We start from the raw sequence: 11,070 nt of genomic DNA, 5'->3' as shown, positions 1-11,070 counted from the left end.
ACACCCAACAAATGGACTGTGTCGCTATAGTTTGAGGTTCCTTCAAGGCCTGCTTGACCATACTGCTGGTGTAAACATCACTTGAACTGTGGAAGGTGGGACCATGTCATCTGGATGACTGTTGGTGACCTGCCCTGCTGTTTGCTACCTGTGGCTGGATTGTCTGAATAGTTCTACAGAAGATTCAGCTGTCTGCTTCATTAACTTGCACCCAGCAGACTCATGAGTTGAAGTACTGCCATTGTATGAATTGTCTCGCAGAACTGAGTGCACTCTGCCCTTTGTACTGCTCTGAGGACTAATGAGCTGTTCATTTCTTATATTGTATCTCCCAATCTATCTTTCTGTCTATCTAAAATCATGCATGTCTTGGTCTTCTTCCTCTAGAGAACCCTGTCTAACACAATGCCATATATAATATGAACATAAAATTCTATTTTACAAAATACACAAAAATTAACTAAAAAACTTATCATATACCTAAAGCTGGGAGCTAAAGCTACAACACTTCAAGAAGGAAATATGAGAAAATATTTGTAATCATGACTTCAGGAGATATTTTATCTATGAAATAAAACCATACCCCATAAAACTTTTTTAAATGATAAATTACCCTACGTAACCTTTTTTCCTCGTTTTTTTTAAATGAGGAAAAGAACAGACATTCCACAAAAGATTATGTATAGATATCCAATCCAATACACACGTGACAATATACTTAACATGCATAATTGGCAAAGTATAATCGCAAAGTGATTTAAATTCACATGCAACTAAATCAGCGATGCTCACAGTGATAGAAAATGAAAAATATTGGTGAGGATGTAGAGAAATTCACGCTCTCAGGCACGATTGGTGAGTATGCAAAATAGCTTATCTGCCTTTGAAAACACTTTTATAATTCCTTTAAACATTTTATATACACAATGTCTATAAAGTGCCACAATTCCACCCTTCAGTATTTATGCCAGAGCGATGAATCATTTGTTCACCTCGAAACCTATATGCAAACGCTCATAGCAGCATTGTTCATAATAAGCAAAGACTGTAAACAACCAAACTGTACCTCAGTTAGGGAGAAGATAAACAAAATGCTGCATGTATGTGTGTATACATACATAAATACATACATACATACACAATAATATAGTACTTAGAATATAGGGAATAAGTTGTTGTATATGAAAGGTGGATTAACATAAAATATGCTAACAGAAGGCACATGCAAAATAATCTATATTTCATGGTACTATGTATATGAAATATCTAGAAAAGGTATAACTATAAAGACAGACACCTATTGGGCCATTGCTGGGTATGAAAGGTTGTGTGGAAATTTCTGTGTACAATACAAAAATGGCATGAGCACATGAGTAGCAAAACAAATGCAATTGAATAGAGCCAAATCTGTGAGAAAGGATAACTAGAGAGCCTTATAGGTCATTGAGGACATGTTAAACTATTTAATCAGCAGTATGAAAACATTTGATTATCTCTTCATGGACAAATAAATAGAGCCCCATTCCAAGCCATTGGCAAAAAAATAGATTTCAAATGAATGTTCTTAAATGTAAATATTAAAAATTTAATTATTACCCTCAAAATTTCAGAATTAACTGATGAGCACCAAAAACCACCAGCCTTGATGAACAACAGCAATGTGGGGGTTAAAGGAGACAGCAGTGGGTGTAAGATACAAAAATAATAATAATTTCACTGGGCTAGAAGTAGGGAAGCCGAGAAGGTGGCGGTGGATCAGACCATGAGCCGGAATGCCTTTGGCGTGCTCAGAGTCTAAGAGAGATGGTTGTTTTAAATATAATTGTAGTTTGAAAAACTATAAATCCACATGACAATACGGATAGAATCAGAAAAAGCATTCAACAACATGTAACACCAATTCCTGTTTAAGCCATTTGAGAAGCTTGGAATGGAAGGAAAATTCCTCAAGACAATACAAGCTATATATGAAAAACCAACGACCAATGTGGTAGTCAATGGAGAAAAGACTAACACAATCCCACTGAAAAAGGAGACCAGAAAAGATGCCCCTTCTCCCCACTCTTAATTACTATCAGGCTGGAGGTATTAGCTAACAGCATAAGGCAAAGAAAAGTCATCAAATGTTTTCCTCTGTGGAAGGAAGAGGTGAAAATATTATTTGCAGATGATATGATTTTATATATGGAAAATCCCAAAAGTTCCACAAGGAGAGTACTGGAAGCAATAGAGGAGTTTGGCAGAGTAGCAGGATACAAGATCAACATACAGAAGTCCATTGGACTGTTACACACATAGGATAAGACCACAAAAGAGGAGATCAAAAAGGTGAAACCCTTCACAATAGCCAAACACAAATTGAAATATCTAGGGATATACCTGCCTAAAAGAACAAAAGATCAATATGCGGAAAACTACAGAACGCTATTACAAGAAACCAAGAGCAACCTCAACAAATGGAAGAATATCCCAGGCTCATAGATTGGAAGGCTCAATATAGTCCAGATGTCAGTTCTGCCTAAGGCACCCTATAAGTTTAATGCAATCTCGATACAACTACCCTCATCTTCCTTCAAAGAAATGCAAAAGCTGATTACCAACTTCATATGGAGAGGGAAGAAGCCCAGAATTAGCAGAGAACTCCTCAAGAAGAAGGATACAGTAGGAGGGCTTGCTTTACCTGGATTTAGCACACAATGTACAACCACAGTGGTCAAAACCTCATGGTGTTGGTACAATGGCAGATACTCAGACCAATAGAAAAAAACTGAAAAGCCAGAAAAAAATCATCAGCATAGAGACAACTGATCTTTGATAAGGGCCCCAACATTATCCAAAGGGAAGCAGATGCCCATTTTAACATGTGGTGCTGGAAAAATATGTATATTTAGCTGCAGAAAAATGAAGCAAGAACCTTATCTCACTCCATGCTCAAGAAGAAACTCTAAGAGGATCACAGACCTTGAAGTTAAACCTGAAACTATTAGGGCCATCAATGAAGGAATTGGGATGAAATTGAGAACCTTGGCACAGGGAATACGCAGGCTATCACAAATAGGAAAGGACACAGATACAGAAGAGAAACATATTGACAAATGGGATATAATGAAGATAAAACACCTGTGTACATGGAAAGAATTCACCAGGAGAGCAATAACAGCGTCCACGGACTGGGAAAACATCTTTAGCAATGACACATCACACAAAGGCCTTATTAGTAAAATCCACAATACTCTGGTAGCTGCACAGGGGCAGATATCTGAATGGCCCAAAAACGTATGAGAAAATGTTCCTGATCTTTAGCCATAAGAGACTTGCAAATTAAAACAACAATGAGGTACCACCTAACACCCTCAAAGATAGCCCAATTGAAAAAAATAGAAAGAAACAAGTTTTGGAGTGGCAATGGGGAGACAAGAACACTCATCCACAGCTGGTGGACCTGTAAGTATGTACAGCCACTATGGAAATTGATCTGGTGATATCTAAGACAGATGGAAATCAAGTTACCATATGACCCAGCAATCCCTTTACTGGGCATATACCCAGAAAAGGTAAGAAAGAAACCAAGGCCAGACACCTGTGCTCCAATGTTCATTGCGGCACAGTTCACAATAGCAAGGAATTGGGAATAATCCAAATTTCTATCAACTGACGAGTGGATACGAAAGCTGTGGCACATACATACAATGGAGTACTATTCATCGCTAAAAAGCAGTGATGAAACGTATGAAGCACATCGCTAAATGGGAAGAATTGTAGGAAATCATGCTAAGTGAAATAAGCCACGGACAAAAGGACAAGTACTACATGAGTCCGCTGAGGTAAGCTTTAAAAAAAAATGCAAAAGGGCCATAGTGGAAAAGCTGTTGTATACAAACATTCCTGGGCTAAGGACCAGGTAGTATGGCACAGACCAGACCAAATACAGGGATACATATGGTAGACAACTAAAAACAAGGTGGGAAAAGGAAAAAATACTAATAATAAAAAGGAAATGGGTATCAGGGGCACAGGGCACTAACCCACCCAAGGGGAAGGTGTTGCTTACATCTCCATAGGGAAATATGGACCAGACGTGTCTTAGATAGGGTTCTAACACAATAAACTATCACAAGACTTCAACCTAGTGCTCCAAAAGATGAATGCAACATGCCAGGGTGGAGGAGGGAAGCAGTGAAGAGGTGTGACGGGCAGGCCCTAATCCCAAATACTATGTGGATACCTGTCCCTCCCCCCACCCAGAAGAATTTATTTCAATGGACTTCATTGAATCTGCAGCTCCAGGAGATGGAGATATCTGATTGGAGTACATTGGAGCCGATGAAAGGGGAAGTGGAGAGAGTGGAGAACATCCTGACCCACTAGGCCTTGAGGACAATGTCCCCAATTTGAGAAGCTAGCCCACATGGTCGGCCCCACTATGAGATATGATGTCCCTCACTGACCCATAGCCCTACAGGGGACAACACCAAAGACACAGTGAGGGAATTGCGCCCTAGATGATCCCGCCACACCTAGGCAAAACAGTAAAGTGGTGCAACAGAACAGCAAGGAACAGAGCGGCAAGGTCTACAGGGAATGTTAAAGGTGGACTTTGGGCCAGGGCAGGTTCCCCAACATACTGGACAGGTAAACACTCCTAACGGCCAACAAATTGTCGTTGAACTGAATACAAGCTTTCCTTTCTTCTGTTTTGTTTTTACCATCGGTTTATTGTTGTTATGATTTTGTTGTATATTGTTGCTTGGTTTTGCTCTGTCTTGTTTTTGTATAAGTTATTATCTCAGCAGTTCTGTCTAAATAAGATAGGCTGGATGAACAATCTGGAGGAGAAAACAACGGGACTGAGAGTTCCGCAGGGACTTGGAAGAGGGGAATGTGGGGGCAAAGGTAGTGGTTTTAACAAACCCAGGGAGAAGGGAACTACAAGTTACCCAAATTGGTTGTGAGGTGGGTGTAGGAGACCTGGCAGGGCATGATGAAGGGTAAAGTAACCAAGAGGAATTACTGAACCCCAAATGAAGACTGAGCAGGATAGTGGGATAAGAGGAAAATCTAAAGAAATAGAGGAAAGAGCTAGGAGGTGAAGGGCATTTATAGAGGTCTAAATAAAGGCATGTACATATGCAAATATATTTATATATGAGGATGAAGAAATAGATCGATGTGCATATATTTATAGGTTTAGTTTTAAAATAGCAGAAGGTCACTGGGGCTCCACTCAAGTACTCCCTCAATGCAAGAATACTTTCTTCTATTAAATTGGCATTCTATGATGCTCACCTTCCCGACACAACTGCTGACGACAAAGCGGGTGAATAAGTAGTGTGGTGAAGAAAGTTGACGGTGCCCCGCTACCAAAAAAATATAGGGTCTGGGGTCTTAAATTTTTTGAAGGTAAACAAGTGGCCATGTAGATCAAAATCAATAAAGTTCACCTAGAAGAAGCACGCTAGCCTGAGTGATTACGAGGGGCCAAAGGGATCAGTTATCAGGCATCAAGGAACAAAAAAATCATAACATTCTGTTCTCACCTCACTGATACAATCACTGAAGACAAATGGGCGCATAAGCAAATGTGGCAAAGAACGCTGATGCTTCCCATCTATCAAAAGATATAGCATCTGAGGCCTTAAATGCTTGAAGGTAAACAAGTGGCCATCTAGCTCTGAAACAACAAAGCTAACCTGGACGAAGCACACCATCCTGTGTGATCACAAGGTGACGAAGGGATCAGGTATCAGGCATCATCAGAACAAAAAAAGATATCCCAGTGAATGAGGTGGTGAATGCGGAGTGGAAACCCAAAACCCATTTGCAGGACACTGGACATCCCCTTACATAAGGATCTTGGGGGTGAGATGAGCTTGTCAGGGTCCGACATAGCAATAATGAAATATACAACTTTTCTCTAGTTCCTAAATGTGTCCTCCTCCCCCACTATCATGATTCCAATTCTACCTTACAAATATGGCTAGACCAGAGTATATACACTGGTACAGAGAGGAACTGGAAACACAGGGAATCCAGGGCGGTTGATCCCTTTAGGACCAGTTGTGTGAGTGGCTATAATTGGAGGGTGGAGTGAGGGTGGGTTGGAAAGCAGAAACCGGTTACAATTATCTACATGTGACCTCGTCCCTAGGGGATGGACAACAGAAGAGTGGGCGAGGGGAGACGTCAGACAAGCAAGATATGACAAAATAATAATTTATAAATTATCAAGGGTTCATGAAGGAGGGGATTATGGGGAGGGAGGGGAAAAATGAGGGGCTGATACCAGGGGCTTGGGGGAGAGCAAAAGTTTTGAAAATGATGAGGGCAATGAATGTTCTTTACACAATTGATGTATGTTTGGATTGTTTTAAGGGTTGTATGAGCCACTAATACAACTATTTAAAATAAAATAATTGGAGCTTTGGTCATGGGGAAGCAAATGAAGGAGATTCAGATAAAGATGGGGCAGATCTGCTAAGTGTAGATGAAGATGAGGATTCTGAGACCTCAAAAGGAACAAAGGTGAACTGCCGATTTGAAATTGTTTCTTGATGATCTATGTAAGATAAAACAAGACTGAAAGTATTAAAACTTTGAAAGGGAACCCACTTGGAATTAACATGTTAAGCGACCATAAGACTTGAGTGAAAAGACACAAACTGCACCATTATGTTCGGCAACTGTAGTTCATGGTAGACGTTTGCAACATGCTAGCGCACGGATGTCATTAGTGCAAGCAGCAGCCCAAACAGAAAGGAACGGATACCCACCTGGTGCCCAGAAAGTTGACACTGCTCCTTTAAGGCCTTTCCTTCGACCCCACCATATTGCCAAGGTGCTCTGACGTCAACAATGCTACCCCTCGTGCCACGCCCACGTCAGAAGAAGCCCGCTGGTCTTTCCGGGAGCTTCCCGTCAACGTCCGTCCGTGAGCAGCTTGAAGGTCGTCCAAGCTCTGGAAGAGAAAGGACGATCACCGCGTCTGCCGAAGTGGCGGTATGAATCTGTCCAAGGACTTTCACAAGAACTGTAGACAAGCCACAGGTCCGAGTGAATCGCCTGGACCGTTATCCAGGATGTCGGTTCCTCGGAATTCTGCAGGCCCTAAGTCAAAAAATACAAGAGCCACCAAGAGGCGTTATGGCCCCAGCCAGGGTAAGCCCCCCACTGATATGACTGTGAACTGTGATGATAGTAGACAGACATACGTGCAGACTAGTGCGAACGTCATTCTAGCCAATGCGAAAGGAACCAAAATGGCAAAGAGGAAGGAAAGGAAACCCAGCCTTTCACATCCACATGATCCAATCGATTTGTTCAGTGATGTTGAGGACAGTGACAGAGCCAACAGAAGAGAGAGCGTAGCTCCTCAACAGGCTGCTTCAGCATGTTGCTCCCGAGCTCCCCCCACCGGGGGTCTGGAAGCAGCCTGCAACGAAAACACACGTAGAGGAGGCATTGTGGCCCAAGCCAAGTTAAATACCGCTCCATTGGCAATGAAAGCTAGCAGGAGAAACCCTTTGGGCAGTTTGGGTCTCAAGAAGCCTCAAAAACGGCGTAAAATTGTTTCTGAAGAAACCGTAGTCCATCCTTTGTCCGTAAGATGCCAGAGATCCTGTGACAGGGTCATTTTAAAGTGTCGATGTGTACGAGTAGGAATACTTCTCCGGGTGTTACTAGAGCCAGTCACTTTTGCTTTGGATTTTATCAAGATAAAGCTAGAAGAACCGGAAGGTGGTCAGGTAGCAATTACCTTAGACACCTCTGATGTAATGAAATGTGACTGGTGTCAAGTCCGAAACCCCCCAGTCGTGTTTCTCCAGACCACACCAGCAGTTTATGGAAAGTTGAGCATGCAGCTGCAAATGCACAAGAAAGAGAAAGTTTGGACTGAGTGTAAAGAAATAAATAAGATACCGACTCTAGAACGATATATCATCTTAAGTTTTGACACTGACCTTGATCTTGAAACAAATACACGATTTGAAAAAATCCTTACTGAAATAGGTAGAAAAAATAAGGTTTCCAATTTTTTTTCAAAAATTTCCTTTGTAGAAGCCAATACCAGAATTGTTGCCTGTAGCAAAACCTATCCCGAAAGCTTCAAAGGAACTGTGATAAAAAAAGTAAACATAATGAAAACTATGTCCTTTGACTCTAAAATACTACTTCAAAGCAAACAGAAAGTCCAGTTGGTTGGTGATGACAAGGCAACTGGACAGAGCCAAGCCGCCTTTACTGGTCCTGTAGAAAAACTAATAGTGTACCCACCACCTCCAGCTAGAGGAGGAATCTCTGTTACTAGTGTGGACCTACACTGTCTAAAGGAAGGGGTATTTCTAAATGATATTATTATTGACTTTTATTTGAAATATTTGGTGCTCGAGAAACTGAAGGAAGAGGAAGCGAACCGAATTCATATATTCAGTTCGTTTTTCTACCCATGCCTGACTGACATTAAAAGACAGCTTTTGCAGGAAGGTACCAATCTATCAACACCAAAAAAGCGACATCTGAGAGTAAAAACCTGGACCCGGCATGTAGATATTTTTGCAAAAGATTTTATTTTTGTACCCCTTAATGAAAATGCACATTGGTTTCTGGCTATTATTTGTTTCCCTGGCTTTGAGAAACCACAATATGAGCCTAATCCTCATTTCCACAAAAATGCACTCGTCCAAAAAACTTCAACTGTAGTAGACCGTTGTATTTCTTCTCCTCCAGCCAACGTAATGGCCAGTTCTTCACAAGCCTGCTCTGCCAAGCCTGTAATTTCGAGGATTCTAAACAGAAAGCCTCACATGCCTTTATGTCCTTCAAAGGGTACCCCACGGGAAGAAAGGGACCCTCGGTGTGGGGAACATACATGCAACGTAAAAGGTAGTTTGGAAAAAGTAAGCCAGACTGCAAGTGAAAGTGAAGCATCAAAGAAAGGAGATTCCGTGTGCGAGAATGTTGTTGATAAGAATAACAGTGAGCATGGGCCACAAGGGGACTGTTTAAGACCGTCACAACATGCACACGCAATGAGTGAAATCAAGCCAAACTGTCCTCATGAGTCAACCTTCAAAGAGCAGGAGAGCCCTTGCAGCCCGGAGAGAGGACAGTGGCATTTCGAGCCCACCATGTGTAAGCAGCCTTGCATCTTGCTTCTGGACTCTCTACGAGGCCCTTCCCGCTCACATGTTGTGAAAATTCTTCGAGAATATCTAGAGGAGGAATGGGAAATTAAAAAAGGCACCAAGAGGAGTTTTTCCACAGATGTCATGATGGACCTGAGTCCAAACGTGCCCCAACAAAGCAACCTCAGTGATTGCGGTGTCTATTTGCTGCAGTATGTCGAGAGTTTTTTTGAGAATCCAGTTCTCAATTTTGCACTACCTATGGATTTGAAAAACTGGTTTCCTCCTCTAAGAATACGGGCAAAGAGAGAGGAAATCCGCAACCTAATTCTGAAGATGGAGGCAGAGCAGTGCAACGGGAGAACAAGCGTGTAGACAGGCTTTCAGAAGAAACGCCTTTAGGTGAAGGAACGCAACCAGATGACGCCAGGATCTCAGACTGACCATTTCTCTTGCCTCTAGAAATAATACACGTTTGATCTTGGTCTAGACAATAAAACATGCAATTGTCCATGACTCAGAGTGATTTGTAAACTTTCATGCTTCTCTAAATGTCCTATAATTAATTTTCCATATAGTATGTATTAAGTAAATGTCGATAATCATGTTAATGGGGCCAATTTTCCCAGCATTTATAATTTCGTTTTTCACCCATTAGGAAGCTTTTGTTATGTGTTCTCTGTTTCTAGAACTTAAACCTGCAACTTCTAAGCACAAAACAAAAATAGAGGAAAAAATAGAAGAAGAAGAATTTATAATTCATCAAGGTTTGACTAGGGTGTAAAGGTGGGGGAGGAGTTGGAGAGGGAAACAAAGAGGAGCTGACACAAAGGGCTCAAGAGAAAGAAAAGATTTTGAAAGGGATGATGGCAACAAATGTACTGATGTGCCTGATACAATGGCTGTATGGATGGTTATAAGAGCTGTAGAAGGCCCCTTCCCCCTGCCCTTATGGTATCACTACTATCAATATCTGTCCTGGATTCTCTGTGTCCTGAGCTCTTTTCTGTACCTGTGTACATGCTCCGGTCTAGCTAGATTTCTAAGATAGGACGCGGGTCATAATATTGGGGCGTGGGGGACGCATTAAAGAAGTAGAGGAATGTTGTATGTTTCACCGGTGCTATACTGCACCTGGATGGCTCGTCCCTTCCTTGTGACCCTTCTGTGAAGGGATGTCCAATGGGGTACTGATGGGCTTTGGGTCTATATTCCGACAAAGATACGGCTTTCTACTCCAGTAAATAGTTACAGTATTGTCCTTTCTGCCCCGTCCTAAAGGGTGACTAAGGGTTGGCACTGACTTGGGTGTAGTGAGTACACACACGCCCACACACGCTGATACACACACAATGTGAGTGTTATTGTCAACGATACTGAGAATGTGCTCTTACATAAAATTGCTGAGCCCAGTTTGGGAGCTAAGGAAGGGCCCAAAGGAAAATGCTGTTCCACGATGTGGAGTGGGGGCTTCATATGTTCAGGCACCGAGCCAACAGAACACAGAATAATTGGATATCTCACGGACAGAAGGGAAGGACACAACATCCAGGGCAGAGGATCCAGCAGCTGGGATGGCTAATCCAGGCTCCTGGCTACATCTGATCGAGCAGGAACAAACAAACAAACGGGAACACAAAAACCAACTTGTGACAAACCATAAAGAAGGAGCAGCTCCTCAGATCTTTCTACCGCAGAGTTCCTTGTGGTGGAGGGACCCTGCCAGCCACGGGCGACTTTCTTAGTTTCTAACACAAAGTATTTCATAGTGAGGTCTCGGGTCTGTCTGCTACTCTCTTCACTAGATGAGGCAGTAGGTCAAATAGAAAGAGCTTAGATGAAACTGCGCACTCTCTAAGAATATTTTCTCCTTCCTGCGCACAGCAGTACTGCTTAACCATGGCAGCAATAGTGAGCCCTGTGTTGTTCTCCAGGATGCTGGTCTATC

At 42.1% G+C, this 11,070-nt stretch overlaps 1 pseudogene; it reads left to right on the top strand.

Annotated features, from left to right (window-relative positions):
- The first annotated feature begins 1,772 nt into the window (after positions 1–1,772).
- On the top strand, positions 1,773–9,565 carry LOC142433365 (sentrin-specific protease 6 pseudogene; annotated as a pseudogene).
- The last annotated feature ends 1,505 nt before the right edge of the window (positions 9,566–11,070 follow it).

Source organism: Tenrec ecaudatus, chromosome X, assembly GCF_050624435.1.
Source record: "Tenrec ecaudatus isolate mTenEca1 chromosome X, mTenEca1.hap1, whole genome shotgun sequence".
NCBI lineage: Eukaryota > Metazoa > Chordata > Mammalia > Afrosoricida > Tenrecidae > Tenrec > Tenrec ecaudatus.
The sequence above is the reverse complement of the archived record's forward strand: the minus strand, read 5'-3'. Positions and strand labels throughout refer to the sequence as shown.